Source organism: Homarus americanus, unplaced genomic scaffold (assembly GCF_018991925.1).
Source record: "Homarus americanus isolate GMGI-L3 unplaced genomic scaffold, GMGI_Hamer_2.0 scaffold8148, whole genome shotgun sequence".
Lineage (NCBI taxonomy): Eukaryota > Metazoa > Arthropoda > Malacostraca > Decapoda > Nephropidae > Homarus > Homarus americanus.
In genome coordinates, this window is record NW_024721643.1 from 393,970 (window position 1) to 413,659 (window position 19,690).

The 19,690-nt window shown below is 41.4% G+C and overlaps 1 protein-coding gene across 3 annotated transcripts in view; it reads left to right on the forward strand.

The window, feature by feature from the left end:
- LOC121861780 (monocarboxylate transporter 10-like) overlaps positions 1 to 19,690 on the forward strand; it is a 56,078-nt gene that overhangs the window by 12,750 nt on the left and 23,638 nt on the right. The window contains exon 2 of one of the 3 annotated variants that reach the window (XM_042359677.1): positions 2,207 to 2,239. The exons of 1 other annotated variant lie outside the window; for it this stretch is intronic. The gene's annotated coding sequence lies outside the window, so the exon portion shown is untranslated. Of the gene's footprint in view, positions 1 to 2,206; positions 2,240 to 13,364; positions 13,892 to 19,690 lie in introns of those variants that run through there. One more of the 3 variants, XM_042359678.1, reaches the window with a different exon arrangement.

Here is a 19,690-nt window from a genome sequence, read left to right on the forward strand (position 1 = left end):
GGGGCCTGATGTGCTGTAGTAATTCCCTCACAGATGGTGTATGAGGGACTTGATGTGGTGTAATAATTCCCTCACAGATGGTGTTATGAGGGGCATCACATGGCGTAGTAATTCCCTCACAGATGGTGTTATGAGGGGCATCACGTGGTGTAGTAATTCCCTCACAGATGGTGTTATGAGGAACTTCACATGATGCTGTAGCAACTCATTCACTACGTGGTGTCGTAGCATCATGGGGACACGTGTGTGTATGTGTATGTATGTATATGTGTATATATATGTATATGTATGTTTATTTATATATGTATGTGTATATGTATATATATATATATATATATATATATATATATATATATATATATATATATATGTGTGTATGTGTGTGTGTGTATATGTATGTATATGTACTGTCAATGAATATGATGCATCTCTTTGTGTACGAACCTCTGTCCTGCATGGTGGTGAACAGTGACATTACCCACATGAATCTGACCTCTATACATATATAGCTGTTAATGAATATGATGTATTTCTTTGTGTATGAACCTCTGTCCTGCGTGGCAGTGAGAAGTGATACCACCCTCAGTGTCAAGACCTGACTGAATTACTCAGAATAGGCAAACTGTACTACAAGCTTTGCCAATAAATTTGTTAAACTAAATTAACTTCATTACCTGGCTTACATCCACATCTGTTCTTAATTCAATTATATAATAAAAGCTTGTTGAAATTTGTGTGTGTGTATGAATGAGAGAGAGAGAGAGAGAGAGAGAGAGAGAGAGAGAGAGAGAGAGAGAGAGATGGTGGCCACTGGGTAAACAGGGTAATCAAACCAAACAATAAATGTGATATTCAATCAAGTGCGTTACTTTTAATGATGGCAGGAGAGTAGAGCACAAACCCACACACACAACATAATACTAGAATACTCTTATCTTAATTTTAGGTGCATTCACTACCACTACAAAATATATAAATTAATCAGGTAATCTAACCCAAGTGAAAATGACCTAAGCTAACCTAACCTAACCTAACCTCTCCTCTCAATTTAATATTAGGGTTTAGGTAATCTTCAGGTGAGATATACGAGGTTGCCTAATCGTCAGGTAATCCGGAAAGGAAAACACTTGGGACTCGAAATACAATAGTTGTCACTGCACCTCTCAACACCTGCTAGAGTTAACCGGGTGGAAACAAACGACGATTCTGTGTTTATTTTAACTCACTGTGTCTCCTAGTCGACATAATGGTGACCTTGAAGGGGATATAAAAGGACGGTCTTTCAGGGTCAAACGCTTGTCTAAATACAGTATTGTAGAATTTAGAACTGCTGAGACGTGAGGCCAAATTAAGATGGTTGGGCAGGTGGCGAGGAGGTACTAGGGGCAGGAAGGGTCGCTGGGGAGGAAGGGGGTTGTTTGGGGGATGGAAGGAAGGGGTTGTTTGGGGAGGAAGGTGGGGGGGTTGTTTTGGGGGAGAGGAGGAGGTGTTGTTTGGGAGGAGGAAGGTAGGGTTGTTTTGGGGAGAGGAGGAGAGTCGCTGGGGCAGGGTTGTTGAGGAACACAGAGGAAGGAGGTCGCCACACCCACCAGACGCCAGGTGCTACTAGGCTCACTACCAGCCCACTACCACTACCGTCACCACTACCACCATCAATACCGTCACCACTACCACCATCAATACCGTCACCACTACCACCATCACTACCGTCACCACTACCACCATCACTAATCACCACTACCACCACCATCACTACCGTCACCACTACCACCATCACTACCGTCACCACTACCACCACCATCACTACCGTCACCACTACCACCATCAATACCGTCACCACTACCACCATACCGGTCCACTACCACCATCAATACCGTCACCACTACCACCATCTACCGTCACCACTACCACCATCACTACCGTCACCACTACCACCATCACTACCAATCACCACTACCACCATCAACTCACCACTACCACCACCATCACTACCGTCACCACTACCACCACACTACCATTACCACCATCACTACCGTACCACCACCACTACCACCACCACATTACCGTCACCACTACCACCACCACACTACCGTCACCACTACCATCACCATCACCTTTCTTGCTGTTGTAAATAATCGCACGGACAAGTCATCAAAATATTGTATGCATATGTAATTAAAGTATAGTTTTTGTTCTCTATTTGCAGTTCCACGTTGAGCTGCTCAGTCGCCGTTTCTAGGTGAGTGTTTTTGGGGGTTTCAACATTTGGCACGCGATTTTATCAATGGTGTGTGTCCGTGAACAAATGTGTGTGAGTGTGTGTTGTCAGTTGGCAGAGAGCCAGGCAGGAAGTGCACACGCGCGCCAGCTCTGGAGGTGTCACATTCCTGCTTAAGGTCGTTTCTCCACAACATGTTTGGGTGAGGTAGAGAGTGACTCGTACTTGTGATGTTTTCTGTTTACAGGAGTTAATCAACACTACATAGACCAGAATAAAGGAAATATAATAAGCGCAATAGAGATGAAATAATTATGGAATGTGATAAATAACAATAAGGAAGATCCTCACTTCAGCTTATTTCACCTGAAGATTAACCAAAGTAACGTTAACCTAACCAACCTTAACCTAATCTAGTCTAACCTAACTTACCTTAACCTATCTTACTCAAACCACTCCAAGTAGCGTTAGGGTGGTTAATATTCAGGTAAAATAAGCTGGGGTCACTAATCTTCAAGTGATACGAGATTGTTCGCAAGTCTCCCTATACTATGTGTCGAGGTATCTGACCCCGTACCCTTATACTGATGGTGTTATCAGAGACGTGTGATTGTGGCGTCTAGAGATAACAACCAGAGAACTAGCCAAATCAATCTCCGATACAGTAAACTTGGCTAGGTTAAGTTAGGTCATGTTTTAGGTAAGTTAGGTGAGGTTAAGGTTGTATTTTAGGTTAAATTACTGTACTGTAGATGATGTTAAGGTGGGGTTGGGTTAGGTTAGGTTTGGTTCCGTTCCGAGTAACTCTCGGATATTCTCTGGCCGTAACACCTGAGAGAGTTAGTTAATTTAACAAATTTATTGACAAAGCTTGTCATACAGTTTGCCTATTCTGAGTAATTCAGTCAGGTCTTGACACTGAGGGTGGTATCACTTCTCACTGCCACGCAGGACAAAGATTCATACACAAAGAAATACAATATATTCATTAACAGCTAGCTAGCTATATATATATATATATATATATATATATATATATATATATATATATATATATATATATATATATATATATATATATATATATATTATATATATAGAGGTCAGATTCATGTGGGTAATGTCACTGTGCACTGCCATGCAGGACAGAGGTTCGTACACAAAGAAATACATCATATTCATTAGCAGTATATATACTGTAGGTCAGTGGTTCACATACATTGGACGTCATATTCTAATTGAAGACTAATCAGTGTGGGCAAGCAAATTTGGGATAAACAGCAAGTATGTCCTCAAGCACCCCCGATTCAATGTAGTAATTACAAAGTTCAAGATACAATAAGTCAGGTGGCCTGAAGTCTTTGACAGTGTCACATTCAATAATATAGTGTTCAAGTGTATGCTTTAAAGGTTTATCACGAAGTTTACATGCTGAGTGTTCCGGTATGGGTACAGCGTTACTAACCTGCCAGATGTGTCTGTATCCTAGCCTAATTCTGGTCACGACTACATCACATTACATAAGAACATAAGAATGGAGGAAACTGCAGCGGGCCTATTGGCCCATACTGGGATTGTCTGGTTCTGTCCTTAAGCTGGCCATACCGGTACCTCTTGTCACAAAATTTGTCATATTTACTAATGCTACAACTGTCAGGTCTCTCTGCATTTCTCACTTCTTTTAGATCAGAGTTCATGATTCTGACTTGAATGTTTTTAAGTACAGCATTGAACAGGCCAAGGTCACGGTCAACATTTTCATTCTTACATGCCTCATTGGCCAGTTTATCAGCACGGTCATGATACCTGATTCCAACATGGGTGTCATGGTTTTGGGGTGGATCGGTGGTAGTAGGAATGGATTATATTATATAAAGATAATAATATGTCGTATTTCTTATTTCTTACCGTAGAGTTCGATACCTTCACACTGGTTACTTACAGGAGATTATGGCGTATCTACGTAGAAGTTCACTCCACCACTCGACATTCCATGATTTATACTTGATAAATGATGATTTAATGAATTCATTTAATTTTCAACATCCATCTAAGTTATTGGTTATACTATGTCATAACCAATCAGTCATTACCTTTAGTAATAATAAGATAGGATCACAGATACGGGCAGATAATTGCACTTACATTTATTTGTCAAGCTTCCATACAATGATTTACAATTTGCATGGATATATGATTTACTCACGTTCACGCTGTAATAAAATTAATCTTCTAAAACAGGGAATTTCCAACTTGGGGACACATGTGATTACTCTACTGTGGTATGACTTCACAGAACCTTAATTCTTCAAGTGATACATTTACTGCCAGCCTGGATTGCTTTTGTTGCAACCAGGCTTCATCACAAGAACTTCTTCCCACGGCCATAACAACAAAAAGGTACTCTTGGGTTACCACACATAGTCTCGCGTCACTGACAGTCAATGTGGACGGTTGTCGCGGCAAGTAGAACTGGTAAGCGTGACTTGAATTAACCATTAGGTGCAATAGACCAGCCTGGATTGCTTTTGTCGCAACCAGGCTTCCACACGTGATATTTCCACGGGGATAACAAACCTAGGTTAACACACTTAGTCTCGTGTCGATCAAGGTCACGGTAGACGGGTGTCGTGCAGGAGAACTCTGTAAGCGTGAATTAATTAACCATTTACTGTAGGTTTGATAGGCCAGCCTGGATTGCTCTTGTCGCAACCAGGCATCCACACGTGATATTTCCACGGGGATAACAACCTAGGTTAACACGCTTAGTCTCGTGTCGACGACGGTTCACAGGACAGAGTGGCGGTGGAGGACTCTGTGTGGTGTGGTGTCCCGCCCCCTTTCAGGAGGGAGAGGATGGAGACGACGTCTTAACTAACCCATGGCTCAGGGGATACTCCTTAAAATGAGGTTTTTGGGTGTGAAGCGATGAACAGTACAACACTGTTCCACTGCCCACCCCCCTAAAGGCTGGCTAACATACACTAATTGAAAAATACATGTCCCAGTTATGCCTCGCCGGGCGTCTTATCTCTGGTAAAACAAACTTTGGAGTTGGTTGCGTGGGTAAGCCTAACGCAACCCATGACAATGGAACGGAATCCACACAAATTCGATACGAAAGTTGTTCTCGTTGGCAGTTATCACATTCCTTTTAATATCACATACAACTTTAGACATAGAGCCTGATGGGCTGTTCATTGATTTCAAAGCACTTTGAGAGTCATAGAATATCACCCCACCTCCATTTTCTTTAAGGTAGTCTGTGGCTAAGTAGATTCCAGTTAGTTCAGTTTGTGTTGTGCTGGCCCAGTTGTTCAGCCTTTGTTTGTTTGACACTATCATCTCTTTTTTCTTTATATATTACATTTGCACAGCCTGTTCTACCTGTGTTTGTCTGCACGGAACCATCAGTAAAAGCATAACATTCACTTTACTTAATACTCCCTATGTGTCTGTTAATAGTTTCTAGTGTGACACATCTCATCACATCGGTGTTTAACATTTGCTTACTACCAACAGGAGCGTAATTAATAGGAACTGATATATCCAGCCAAGGAGGAATGGCATTAATGGGTTCGTCTGGGGTGATTGGGACATTCAGTTTCAAGAGATCTGCAACACTTTTATGAAGCCACGCCCCAAAGAGAGTGTTTAGTGGAAGGTTAGCGAGATAGTCGGGATTACTTAGATAGAACATCAACTCAGTTTGAGCTGTAGTTTGGTGACCATTGTTCTTCAAAACTTTGACACAAAACATGGTATTAAGTAGAACTATCCTCTCAAATAGGGAGGGCAGTCCGAGCTCTTTCCTCATGTTTACAATTCTGGTTGATTGTGGGCAACCTTGAATGATGCGCCATGGCTTCATTTTGCACTACCTCAAGGCTGTTGAGTTGTTTAGGCGGAATAGTCACAAGATGGAGAGCATGATAGTCACCTACAGAACGAATGAAGTGAAGATAGAAAGTACGAGCATAGGTGATGAGAGAGTGGCGGAAAGTCGGTGTGTGCTAGGAGGGTTGATGACGTCTTACACCGTACCCTTCCTCTCCTCCACTTCATCTCCCCGTCTCGCGCACCCTACTCTCAGCTCGCTCACCCCCCTCCCCCTCCTCCACCCTACCCCCCCCCCCTTGTCTAGCTCATCTTACCCCCCTCCTTCCCTGCATTCCTCTACCACGTGTGCCAGATATATGGTTAACATACTGAGCTGACAGTCCATTGGTCACGTGTCGAACACCGATTGAGGAGGTAATGTGTGACTTAACACGTGTTAGGTAACAGCCACATCCCCACCAGCTTGTAGTAACACCCGTATAGGTTCACACTCCTTCTTTGTGTGGGTGTGAGTGGAAAATAATACCGGATTACCTGAAAATAAGCCCGTCCAGCTTATTACACCTAAACGTTTATCTAAAACCTAATATAAACCCACCAGGTAGCGTTAGGGTGTTTAATCATCAGGTGAAATAGGCATGGGAGGCTAATCCTCAGGTGATCCATGACACAAGCCTTCATGCCTAACGCTATGGTGGTAGATAGTGACTGTGTGACTCTTCTTCAGTCCTCCAGAAAAAAAATCCTCCCTTCCCCCCCCCCCAGCATGTTTCCCTCTACGTCTACAGTCTCTTGAGACACGTCTTGCCCTTGTCACGTCACGTGTTCACCGCCCAGCTGAGAGCAGGAGTAATGTTCACTAAACAGGCAGTAACATGGAGGTCGGGGATGGGGGCTCTGCGTTTTTTGTTTTGTTTTGTTTTTTCACCGTCCTTATTTTCCTCTACTTAATTCTCTCCGCCACTGGTCGCCTGCCTCTAGCGGTCGGGCTGTCGATCATTCCTGTGTTCCGTAGCTACTGTTAGCAATTACTGGACGTGTACTGGCTCTGAGAATGTACCTGAACATGTGTCAATATATGAATACTTGCTACTGCGGGGCGCCTCCACTACCTTATCCCAGGTTGATAAAACGTGAAAGTAATAATAATGATAATATAGTCAAAGTACTGTTAAAGTTATATATGAAGTACAGTACCAGTACACGTGTCACCCTGGTACAGCGTGTACTGATATACATGACTAGATATAAGATAAAAATAACAACAACTGACAAAGTGTGTGTGTATGAATTTAATAATATTAACACAATGGCTTACAAAATCACTGAAGACATCAGAATTTTTCCAAGCAGTAATTGTTAGCGTCCAGCCAGACCATCAGACCCACTGCCACGTCACCCTCAAAGGACCGCCAAGTCAACAACAGGCTCTTATGCGTGTCAATATTTGACCACTGCTTGACAATAACTGGAAAATTTTGTCGTATTATTAGTTTTATTTTATTCTATGATGCATCTCATAGTTTCACGAGAACCACAGCTAATGGTGCCAACTAGAGTCATCAAGGTCAATGTTATATAGTGCCACAATGAGGTCATCCAGGTCAAGGTCATATAATGCCACGTGAAGGTCATATTTTTAGTGCAACATCAAAGTTCACAGTGCCACGTCCAGGTCAAGGTCACAGGGCCACAAATACAGAGGAATTAATTAATTAAACCTTCATTATAGTACGTTGTGGCGTGTTAAGCCGTGATCCGCAGGACAGTAAACGCTACTGCCTGTCTCACGGCACTGTCTCCTGTGATGGGTAGAAGGGCAGGTAGGTGGATAGGGAGGAGGGCAGGTATGTTAGGTTTGCAGTCATGTGTGGGAGTAGGTGCCACGTAGGAACTAGTATGTAATGATAATGATAATATTTGCATCATTATTATTTTATTATTATTATTATTGTTATTTTTATTATTATTATTGTTGTTATTGTTATTTTTATTATTATTATTATTATTATTATTATTATTATTATTATCATTGCTGTCATTTTTACAATAATATTATAGTGTAATAGTAATTGTCCTCCGCCTTGAGTCACTCATCTGCATCACCAAAATATCACTGCTTGTATATTCAGGTGTGAGACTAGGCGGGTCCCTCGCCACATGGTCGACTCACTTGCTGTAAGAGGGAACAGATCGATGGGATTCTCTCGCGCAGTGCCACAGATGTTGACTGCTGTTGTTGATTACACAGAGTTACCACGCCAGGCAAGGTTCTTGTCACACACACATACACATATACACACTTCGTCAAGAGGCATAGGTTGATGTGTCTACAGTTGAATGAAGGAAGAATGTGCCTGGCTGCTTCTCAGGTCGGGGAGGACGCGCTGGTCGACGAGCAACACAGTCTGGCCCACCGTGTCGTTTCATAGACTGATTCACATAACATAGGATTAGGGTGAGGAAGTGAGGATACTGGGAACATCTAGAAATTCATACACTGTCTAGTACAGCGCTTCTCAAACTATCTGATGTGGCGGACCGGCATGGTTTTTTTTCAATGTGCCACGGACCGGCGAGCGAAGCGAGCCAATCCTGGGGCCTATAGGCCCCCCCCCCCCCCAGGAAAATCTTTTGAGAGATGTCCTATTTCAGGGGCATTTTGAGACTATCTGTACTACTAAACATGAAGACATGATGTCTTATTCATTCTAAGGCCAATCATCATTGACGTAACAAGTCTTCCCAGTGTACCAGGGACCAGTACCATATTTGTGCCATACAATTAATTGTTTACGATCAGAGAAAATAATACTTGAACATTCGTAGTAATATTATTTTATACAGGAAAAATATAATGAATATAAAAGTGGGTTGGGATGGGGTCCCAAATGACAAACGCGCAGATACCCGTATGATGCTCTCTGTTCCACTTCTTGATGGTAACTAACCACTGACCTGTGACCTGACATCACAGACTGCTGATCCACACATGTGGAATAGCAGGGTTGCCAGTTGTGTGACACCCTTCACGGCTGGCACGCATAGTAAAAAATCTGCCATTTCTTTTAATGGGATGCATACATTTATATTATCCAAAATTAAATAACTACCATACTTAAAATAAAAAGATTTATGTTTTAGGTGGATATGGCGTAACTGGTGGCCGAGAAACGTGGCAATTCTGGCAACACAAGGTGATGCGCCCTATTGATATCCCCAGGTCAGATTCAGATTTGCCCCCGAGGGGGCTAGTTTATTGGGCACCCCCTTACATCCTGTGCAAGGTGAAGCGCAGAAGCGTTGACAGCGCCCAACAGGGAAGTATGAAAAGTTCATACTTGCCTTTATGACTCGTACATTAAGGGCGTAAAAGCCTGAAGGGTCATAGGTTCTGTCAAGTTACATTAAGTGAGAGAATGATGAGTGTGTGGGGGGAAAGTTCCCGGTACATTTTATCTGTTTATGGCAAAGAGTGGCAGGTCCCTAATAATGTCAAATGCCAGGCCTGTGACTAGGAGGAGGGATATCTGGTCTGGGAGGGAAGAGGTGTTGGTAACGGCTGGGGACCTATAGGAGGAGGTCATAGGGCAAGTGAGGATGTAGTGAGAGAGGGTGTGAGAGTCGGGTTGGCCACAAAGTTTACAAACAGTGCGGTGAGGCTCAGGGTTGCCAATGTACTCCCATAGGTACCTGTACCCTAGGCGCAGTCTCATGTATATAAGCTGTTGAGATCGAGTCAGGGATTGATATTCTTTGTAGTGGCGGTTGTCGTCACCGGTTACAGCGTCATAGTGGCATAGTGTGACGCTACCCCGTTGTTTCAGGTGTGTCCAATTTTCGTTGAATGCCTCTCGTTGTGTGGCGTGTATGCGAGATTTGAGATGATTCAGGGAGAGGGCGAGAGTGGCTTCAGTATCTTCTTCTTGTGTAGCTTCTTTGGCAAGCCGATCAACAGTGTCACAGGCAGTTATTCCTATATGTGACGGGATCCAAAGAAACTTGACACGGATGTCATCAGTTTGTTCTTGCCCGGCAACGGCGGCTAGGGTGTGTTGGGCGGCAGGGGAGGAGGGGGAGGGTAATTTGAGCCTCGCTAGCGCAGAAGTGCTGTCACTGATTATAAGGAGGTTCCGGCGTTCAGTGCGAGCATAGGTCGCCCCCTCATGAATGCCCGCGAGGATGGCTATGCTTTCAGCATCAGTGGAGGAGGCCCAGTCGTGGACCCTGATTTTCCTGCAGGCCTGGCGCTCAGGAATCCACACAGCTGCCCCAGCGCTGCCCAGCGTGGTAACAGACCCATCACAGTAGACGAGGATAGGAGGGTGGGAGGTCTTTAGAGAGGAAGCGACATCATTAATCTGCTCAAGGCAGTTAAGTTTGAGCATATACCTCAGTTGGGTGGATTTACGACCAGGGAAGGTGTGGACGACAACATCAACACACGGGGAGGTCCACGGCGGTAGAGGCGGATGAGTGTAATATCCCCAGGTGTGGTTCCCACAGAGTCAAACGCCACATCATCATGAAGGTGTTGTTATACGTATTTCAGTTCGCTGTTTTGCTGTTCATTATATCGCATTCGTTAGTTGCATAGCAATGACTTTTAACATGAGTGAGTAAATGAAAAATATAGCCATAATAAATATAAAAACTACAATGAAAATGTAAAAAAAAAAAAGACCGAGTCAGATGTCCCGGCAGTGTCACGTGGTGTGGAACGTGACTATCGTTTCTTCTTTTCTGAAAACTCTCCGCGTACCGGCAGACGATGGCTCAGGACCACACTTTGAGTAGCACTGGTCTAGTATATTGGAAAACGAGTAACAGAGATTAACAAATTCCCTTTGCATATATGAATTGTGGACACACCAATGTATAAATGGCAGTTTTCTTTTCCTCGGGACAAACTGAAAGAAAGCCTCGTGTGAAAAAAAATCTTAAATCTGGAGAGCTTAAAGTGAATGAAAAATATACAAAAGACACTTAAAGAAAAAGTTTACAGTATGTGTGTACAACTTGTATACAACACTGGCCTCATGAAGTGATCCTGAGGTGAAGATATTGTGATTAGGGTAATTAAATACAAGTAATAACTAAGCACCAAAACTGGGCAACATTCAGAGTAACGCGCAAGATATGATTATAATAACAATAGTATAATAATTACTATAATAACAATAAGATACCATCAGTAAGACTTTAGCCTGGTGGGGATACTGTGTTCTTCTGGCTATTGGAGCTGTACAAACACATTTATCTTCTTTAATTGATTAATAAAGCTAGTAAGAGATGGGGGTTGGGAGGAGGGAGGGGAGGGGAAGAGAGAGAGGTCACGTGGTGTTGGATTATATAATTATGTTACCATTTGTCGTAGTCTTTCTACCCTCGCCTCACGTCATTGGTCGGTAGAAGTTAATGGTACAATGTATTGATGCACTTCAACACTTAAGGTCTCTAACCGTGTATTCTATAGGTCAGTAAATACACTAGGCTGATGTTGTTATACTGTTGTTACTGCGCTTCTTTAACTAAGGTCTTTAAGCGCGTAATAAGGTTATTTATTACACTATTACATCAACAATTAAAAATTAGATAAAACTCGGTGCTGTAGGTTGGTTTACAGAGTTCACAACTTGATTTTACTTAGGGGAATTTGGGGAAAATTTGTAAAATGCTTAAGAAACTGTTGCTCTTAAAACAATTATCGTAATCGAGTATTATTTTTTTTTTTATGAAGTAGTCAGAGAGATTTGGGTTATCAGGATAATAGAGAAATTCTGGACAGATCAGAGTACAATACAGTACGTTCATAATGAATGAATGGCATCACCTAGTCTACTGTAGATTTTGAGTGGCATGACACCAATTGATGATGTAATAGTTTTGCATACAAAGACAATGTCTGCATTATAGAAAATATCTATAGAAGAGCAAATAGCGGAAAATGCATTTACGCCGTTAGTTACAGTAGAATAGATGAAATTTATTTATAATACAAAAAATGTGAACAAAAAATTTGTAACTCTTAGAGTTTTATATTTCAGTTTTGCATAACACTACCATTTTATGCATACTATAAAAGACTTAATGTCCCCCCAAAAAAGAACATGTTGAGATTGGATGCAGAATATAATTTTTTCTTTTATTATTATTTTTTTTTTGTTGGGCACCCCCCTACAACTACATCCTGTGTAAGGTGAAGCGCAGAAGCGTTTACAGCGCCCAACAGGGAAGCATGCTAAGTTCATGCTTGCCTTTATGTCTCATGAGTTAAGGGCGTAGAAGCCTGAAGTGCCAAGGACGTAGAAGCCTGAAAAGTCAATCGTTCAATTTTCAATTTCAATTGTTTATTCCTTGATAGAGGAAGCGGGATCCTAGTGCTGTCACTAGGTACCCCTGTACAATGACACTAGAAGCATCTGGCAAGTGTGACAAGTATATACAGTATAAATATTATAAAGGGGCTGTCAATCGTTTTTGTCATCAAGTTATTGGAAGCTCCAACAACTTTCCCTGAATACGAATTCGCAACTTTCGATTAACAACAGGTACCTACTTTACTGCTAGGTGAACAGAGACCAATTGGGGCTAGGAAGTATGTCCAAACAATTTTTCCACTGGCCTGGGAATCAAACCCGTGACATCTCCACATTCTGATAGTAGGATGAAGGTGAGGCAAGGTTAAACTCCAGTCCCTTTTTATCTTGGGGTGGTGCCCGGCCCTTCAGGCTTCCACGCCCTTAATGCATGAGTCATAAAGATAAAGGCAAGCATGAACTCCGCATGCTTCCCAGTTGGGCACTGTAAACGCTTCTGCGCTTCACCTTGCACAGGATGTAAGGGGGTCCCCAATAAACTAGCCCCTTCCGGGGCAATCTGTAAAAAAAAAAAAAAAAATCTGGTGGTTCCCGGCGGAGGTGCTGCCCACCCTTGTTTAAATTCCTGGCTGTCCTGCCAGCCCTACGATTCTAACGGTTTGGGTGTTCGTTCACCTTTGGCTTTTCTTTGTCTCTTATCTTTCTTTTTTCTCTGCATTTTCACTACGGTTTATTTTGTTATATTTGTTATAGCTATTTCTCCCGTATCCTGTTCTTATTTGTTTTCTTTTCTTAACGTTTTACGTTTTCTCTATTTTCTGCATACATATCTGAGACATTCACGCTTCTTGAATGCCTGCAATCATCTTTTTCTACGACGTTCTCGTTATTTTTACTTTTTCGCGTTTCTAAACCTTCGCGCGAGGGTTGAGAGCTAGCCAAAGGAGCAGATGGGTGGGACTCGAGCCGAGTTAGCGTTCGCTCACATACCGATTACAGTCAGCAGCATTCATTGCCTTGTGGATTGCTAGCCGGACGCTCGGTCGGTCGCTGAGCTCCCAGTTCAGTGATACTCGCTCTACTCACCAAATACTTTTACGGCAGAACAAATTTATTGGCAAATCGTTCTTCGAATTGCACAGTACCATCCCTTATTTTCTCACTATTTTTCTGCGTAAAGATACACAACTTAATAAGAAGTAATTTAGCAAAAGAGTAAGTTTTCTGAACTACCTTGTTCAATCCTAGAAAGACTTATATTTTAAATAACTTAAATATTAAGTCAAATTGGCTCTCGTGAAGACGTGAACGTCGCAATACTTACGAGGACTTTTAATTGTTAAAAGGTGTGGTAAACGTTTACTTAAGTATTTACTCTACGTCATAAGAAAAGGAGGAAGAGCGTACAGTATTTCTTATTGGCAGTGACTGGCTGTTTGATTACCTATCTGTGTTAATAACTTCAGGATTGCTCCAACGTCACTACAGTCGCTTCTTGGCTTTGTAGCATCAGGTAAGTCAAGATTTACTCAAGTGTGGTTCTCATATTTATTAGGTGTGAAGTTTGTTGAAAAACTGCTTTGCAATCTTCCTTTGTAAATCCAATTTTGCATCATACTTATCAAATATTTTGTCCACGAACCTAGTACCTTGTTTTCTATTGGGGTTATTATGATTTGTTAACGTGTGTTTACATTGTAGGTAGGTAACTTGCGACGTACCGGAGAGTTGTAAACCAGTTGGCTGCTGGCCTCTACCAGCCACCGGCGATAGATGAACAGGCAGTTCTTTGTTTACAGTTCGGCCTCTAAGTTTATCCTTTCTGACTCCTTATAAAAGATCTTCCCTGGTTATTTCCATAAAACTGTCTAGTGACACATACACACGGCATATTACCTTCACACATACGTACACACTAACACATGTTTTAGTACACACATGAGCTAGCGCATTCACACCAACTGAACATCAAGACTTTCGAACAGTGTTATTTAGTGCCCTTCATTTGTTTAACACTTAACATTTTGCAATCTCTTATTTGGGTAAGCGGTCGTCGTTTTCTATTTATTTCATAATAATTATTATAATAATAATATCAAGGTCACCTGAATAATCTGCACCCCCATTACGCCTGAAGATTAACCACCCTAACGCTAACCTAACCTAACTTTATAATATATATGTTTATAACGTTTATGACAAATTCAGATTTTATTAAATTACTGAAGAAGAAGTTACTATTGACATACGTTAAAGTCTAAAAATAATCTAAAGTTACCGTGAAAGGGGAAAATATATTTGTTTGTACAAGTCACCCCTATTCTTATCCTGCCTCGAACATTACTACACACAAAAAACGGGTGTTTATATAGTGATGTACTGTCAAAAATGAAAGTTCAGAATTTCCGCAAAAAATAGTAAAAATAGATGCTTGGATGGGAATAAATATAATAATAAAATACTAATAATGAATAGTAACAAACTAGTCTGCACTCCAGAGAGTTGCCAAGTCACGTCGGGTGGTGCACCTTGACCATGATATGAGCCTTCACACTAAAGACACTGCCCTCTTTATTCACACTACCCCATCCACGTGATTGGTAGTTACTGCACTGGAAATTTTGTGCCATTTATCTAGAAGTAGTTGTAAAGGTTGAGTGTGACATCCAACGCCAGTTTTCCTTTTATTTGTGGACTAAATTCCCTCAACATATTTTAACAATATTTGGCCATGTGTACAAAGGTGGAATTGGGATTTTAACTTCTGTTTACTCTGATTGTTCTTTGTATGTTATAATGTATTTTGTTGTTAATTCTGGTGATAATATATAAAGGCAATGGAAAAAAAGTGGATGTTAGATATTAAGTTGGAGGGAATTTTGACAGCAACTATGTACTGTAACTAGGATTTATCTACCTTGTATAGGCCGCCTGTTTGATTTTTCTTACTATTAAAAAGTAGTGTGTTTAGTAATAAGTTTCTTTTAGGGCTTATGCTAACCCGCTAACTACCGTGTAAAATTAGCGGTACGTGGATTAGGTTAGATTATTCATAAGGTTAAATAAGCTGGGGCTAATCTTCAGGTCATCTATGTTAAAAATGTAGCTCTTTTATGAGTTTATTACAGACAATTATTCCAGTGTTTGTTTGTTTTTCATTAACTGAAAATAAGGGTGACATACTAGGCTCTGTCATTCTCTGATAAAACTACACAAGGCAGTAAATTGTACTTGAGTTATCTAGAAAGGATATCCTGTGATAGAACAGTGTTGTTTGTAAGCGACGCACTCATGAGACATAATGCTTACCGAGCAGCGTAGCATGAGTCATACATGTCAAACACCGACTAACAGCTAGATAGACTCCCCGGGGTCATGAGGTTGATTTTAGGCTGCTATCCTGTTCATTACTGCACAAATACAACATTCATCAAGGTGTTTCGGTGGACATAAGATTGTAAAAAATACTAGCATGCTTTCCATATTGTGAACTATTGATAAGTAAACTTGTATTCAATTACACTCAGCACCTAATTGGTGTAATAAACTTTTGTTGACTAAACGTAAGGTTGCACATTCGTGGTGCTGTTATTGTGTGCGTCCTCAAAGCTTGCCCCCATCATGGTTCTACCGTATCCTGTACGTGTAAAAAGTAGTACTATAAGCTTTTATAGGACTTCCTGGACATGAAGGTGTTACAGGCGTGGCTCTTGTACCCTGTGTCAGTAAACACACGTGATGTTCAGAGAAAGAACCACCTTTCTTCTTTTGAGAACACATTGCTGACTACCTTGTGACGTACGGTTAGGTCAGTGTTACAAAATGTACCCATCATTGAATGTATAATAAGAACAACTGGGAAGAAAAATGAACATCGCCTAGTAACACCTGCGGGACAATGGCCTGTCAGCTAAGACAAGAGAGGCAGATGGCAATCGTTTAGACTTTAGAATGTAACCTTGCCAAACTGTTGAGCGAAAAATGTTTATTTGTGTATCACGCCGCACTCACACTGTTTCCAACTACATTACTTCATTCTGAAGATATTATACAACACTTAGACAACAAGAAATTTAAAGGTCATTTTCCATGTTTCAAAATATATATTTTTTTTTATTATTATTTATTGGGCACTCCCCTACATCCTTGTGTAAGGTGAATCGCAGAAGCGTTTACAGTGCCCAACAGGGAAGCATGCTCAAAATATAATGTATTTGGATTTTATCAATGATAGTTTCTCACGACGCGGCGTGCCAACCAAGAGCTTTTTAGAACGTTTGCACTAAATACATGATAAAACGTAGAATAGCGACTACTTGCTTGTGAGTCGGAGCCATCGTATTTGCTTACAGTTGACGAAAGCAGAACGAATTGTGCATTTGGTTCTATATGCAATTGTGACAAGACGCGCTCAGAAAATTAATGCAAGAAAATGACGCAAGAAATGCAAGTGTGACGCCGCCTTATGTCAGATGGTAGTGAGATAACCTTGGCAGGAATTGGTGTGCGTGTCTCTCCGTGTCCGGTCACGAAGATTAGTATGTAATATAACCTTGTTTTCCGCTAAGATAAGCTTTGGCTTCTTTACCATGGATGAACATAAATTTTCAGATTATCACATAAGGTATAATTTAAGCATGTATCCCCCCGCCCCTTGGTGACACGCCAGCCAAATCCGTACTCTGCTTTGTACCCTTACCAAGACCAATGTCCTGTGTTCTTCCCAGTGTGTGTGAACCCTACATACTTGCCTGGGTAAGGGTATTGGTGTGGAGGTGTGGGAGCAGCCGCAGGTGAGAGTGATGTTATTTGTGGTTTATTTTCGCAGTAAAGAGGAAGATCGAGTACCTGGGCCCAGCACGTGCACACTTACAGTAAGTCATAGTGACTCCGCCTATCTACCTCCACCTACCTACCTACTTACCTACCTCCTCCTACACACACACACACACACACACACACACACACACTCTCTCTCATTTATATCTCGTTAACTTACTTTTGTTGTTACTCTACGCACGATTTTTATATAATTTTACATTTCGTATCCCTCAAAACGGACTTCCAGGTTCCTATGTACTGACAGACAACACAACACAGAATTTGGCTGTTTTCTAATCGTTACAATTCTTTGCGTGAACAAAATTATACCAGTTATCATTATTATGTTTCCTGTTTGGTTATCTGATGGAAAATATACTTCAGCACGCAGCTGTACTCCACCGCATTATTTTTTATACTGTTGTTATTATGCTATTCAAATCATACCTTATTCACTCAGATACCGTTGTAGTATAAATTAAACTGTCGCGTATTAGAAGCTTTTAGTCGACAGCTTTAAGCTGAAGATTCGCAATACAGTATTTAATTGTTTATTTCGTGATTTTATATTGAAAGTTACATTAACCTCACGGCACTAAAGATTCACCATGTAAACAGATTTGACGATTTGGGATAAATCATCAGGGCACTCACCCACCCTCCCACTCACCCACCCTCCCACTCACCCATCTTCCCACTAACTCTCTCATCACTGACACTAATCTTAAAATTTTGGTGTCTTGAGCCAAGAGACTCTCCACCTCTGTGCCGCCCACCTCATTACACTACGAAAGTAAACGAATAAATGACAAATAAATCTTAAAACTTATTATTAGAAATATAAAAATAGGATAACACTTATGATCACCAAAATAACTTTGATGAAGGTCATGCCATTAATAATCATTACACTATTACTGTTGATTAATAATAATAATAATAATAATAGCCGCGGAAATTCCAGTATCCAAGTTGTGGCCTGTAACGTCATCAGCTTATTCAGAATACTTATGAACTCGGCATCATAACTAGCCTGCAGTATTGTAAGAAACTCCATCAGCATCCCTTACAATATCATAAGTGTCTCACTTAACCTCATCGTACAGTTCTAGGCAATGTCCGCAATATTCCACGGTTAGTTAATGCTATTACACCCATGAGTACCTACTGTCGTGTCCAGATAGTCCTCTTTCGGAATTAATGGAGCTAAATTTACTGCGCTCTCGATGTTTCAGGAAAATACTGCTAGAGATCATGTGGTGGCGCCGTCAAGCAGAACTGGCTCGAACCGGATTATTGTTATCTTAGCATCAGGCTTGCCAACACCAGGAGACTAATGCGAGCAGGACGTTTTAACGGTTGCTGGTTATTCTACGCTTACGGGGTGGTAGTGTGTGTGTGGGGGTTCTCTTGTCAGTATTGAAAATGTAAACAAAAGATGGGGTAATGCAATGTCTGACGTGATGGTTTATACAAAAGCATTGCATCAGACCAGCCCATCGTGTGTTCAGCGTACGAATCACTACTGTGTGTCACAACTCCCACTTGTTGACATTCGTATCAGCAGAATTTGCGACTAGAATTTATTTATACCTCCAAGACTACGGGCTGTAGAACTTTCCTGCCACTTTTTCCCTTGTGTCAAAACCTCCATCTGTCAAAAACTTCCTCTTTCACATGTCATCTCTCTCTCTCTCTCTCTCTCTCTCTCTCTCTCTCTCTCTCTCTCTCTCTCTCTTGGTGAGTAGACACGACGATACGTTTAATTTCTCCCTTCACTTTTTGTTTGATGGAAATAATCTTTGAGTTTCCCATTGAGGCCTGATTGGGCATGAAAATCTCGAGTGGTCCTGTCAGAATATGGATAGCAGCAGCTTCTAGACTGCAGTGGTCGCCGGGTCAACGAAGAACACTAACCACAATATACAGTGAAACAAGAATTAAGAACAGGGAGTGAAATTGACATCTGAACTATCATTTCCATCATTAGTTTGTTTATTGCCGTAAAAAAAATACAAAGAAAACAATTTCGGTGATATTTGGATTAGTGGAATAATTACCTTGTGAGGGCAGAGGGGTCAAAAAGTCGGCCCTGACGCGTGATTCGGTACGGTTGGCAAGTGTGCAAGCTCATGGCAAGGTGCTCCTCACCACGGGATGCTTCGCCCAGTCATACACTACTGGGCTGGTACGTGATCATGTGCTAAACTGGGCTAATTTTTACATTGTCTTAAGAAGCAAATTGGCTTAACCAAAATTTTGTATCTTGGTGTAATTCGATTGGGGTAACGTCATTAGTGGAGTACCCCAAGGCTCAGTACTTGGACCATTACTGTTTTATCATATACATAAACGACCAGGGCCGGATTTACCAATAGGCCAAGTAGGCCATTGGCCTAGGGCTCACCGGTATCTGGGGACCCACTGAAACTAATTTGTTGCGCAGCATGCCAGCGTATAACCTTGTTTCAAGTGTACACCGAGTATTTCA